General features: G+C 48.0%; 1 pseudogene; it reads left to right on the forward strand.

Annotated features, from left to right (window-relative positions):
• Positions 1-1586, forward strand: part of LOC122151587 — an 89209-nt pseudogene that overhangs the window by 86276 nt on the left and 1347 nt on the right.

Below are 1586 nucleotides of genomic sequence, written 5' to 3' on the forward strand. Positions count from 1 at the left end.
ATGGCTTCCCTCTAAAGACGTGAGGGTCTTACTCTTAGCCATAAAACCCCACCTCCTGCTTTTAAGAGGACTCAAGTTAGTAGAGGGAGGAATTCCAATCCTAACGCGGAGCCAAGGCCTGAACTTTGAGTGAGGTTCAAAGAGCCCACCTCGTTGAGACCTGTGGGGTCTCTTAACCCTCCCACACAGACACTCCTAGTGTTCTAGAGACAGCCTCCACGGGGTGTGGCACACTCTGACTTCCCACTTTAAGGTATAAGGAAGGTATGGTATTTGGGTAGCAGAGGGTAAGGTCCCAGGAATGGTAGATGACGTGATTGAGGTACGGGGGATAACTGAAACAGAAATGGGCTTTATTTTGCTGCGTTGAACCTTGTTCCTGCCATTAGCCCTGGGAGCCCAGGACAAATCTGGGAGGTTCAGGTGCCTCCTAACCTCAGCCTGAAAGGTCTTAGGGGATGAAGTCTTTCCTTTAGGGTTGGCTGTCCCAATTCAGCAGAGAGAAGAATGTCAAAAGCTGGTGGGAGTCAAGGAAAAAATCAAGAAAGGAGAAAGAAGGACTTAACCCTGTTTGAAGAGAAGTGGCTGTACAAAATTCCCTTTCTGCTTTGTCCCTGGGAAGCCAAGGTCAAAGATGTCAAGCTGAGATGCCCCTCTAGTTTTGTTTTTTTTTCTGGGGTAGGTGGTCTTAGGAATGTGAAGTCATTGGACTAATGAAGAGGCCTGTTTACTAGAGTCAGGAGACTTTGTACCTAACAGGAGTTAAAGTGAGGAAAGTGAGTTTTAAGTTAGTTTTAGAGGCAACTCCTCTAAGAAATAAGGGAGAACAATAAATCCCCACCCCTACTTTCAGAACTACGGGACCTGGGAATGCTAATATAGTGAGTCACACTCAGTTTTTCCGAGGGCATCTAAGGGAGTTGAGGGACCAGGTCAAAGGGGGCAGCATAAGGTAAGAAGGAGAAAATTTAGAACTTAAAAGTAGTCAAGGTGAGGACCCTGGAGACTGAGGAAAGTTCCAGGAGCAATTCCCTGAGACCACGCTAATTGGAGACAATGCAGAATCCCTCCATTACAGTCAGCCTTGGGAAACGACAGGCAGTTGTGGCCAGATGAGGCAAACGTTACTTCTTCCTAAGAGATCTCTAGAAATTGAGGGCCTCAGTATGAGCAGTTAGGTTGTATCCAAGACAGGGAGGACTTCCAAGTTGTGCCAGGAGTCAGGGTGGGGAACCTGATGGGGGATTGAAGCCTCCAAGGGACCTGGGACAAAACAGGCCCCACTGCACTGTCATCATGGAAACACCTTCCAAAGGGTGGTAGCTGAACTACTCCTTGAATTCCTCCATAAGAGCCAGGGGGAATTAAGGTGTCAAGTTCAGGATGGCAGAAGAGACAGGTCCCACCCACGGATCTGATAGCCCTGCAAGTGAACTGAGAAGATTCCTCACTCCCCCAATAGATACTGTCCCCACTGCCACTCCTACTGGCAAATGCAAACTAAACTTGAGCCTAAATTCCTCCAGAGGGTTCTCAGGACAGGCTGACCAAGAGATCAGCAGCCTTTTGTGTTGCTAGAACACTAT

Source organism: Orycteropus afer, unplaced genomic scaffold, assembly GCF_000298275.1.
Source record: "Orycteropus afer afer isolate SDZICR_OR568_19922 unplaced genomic scaffold, OryAfe1.0 scaffold00583, whole genome shotgun sequence".
Taxonomy (NCBI): Eukaryota; Metazoa; Chordata; class Mammalia; order Tubulidentata; family Orycteropodidae; genus Orycteropus; species Orycteropus afer.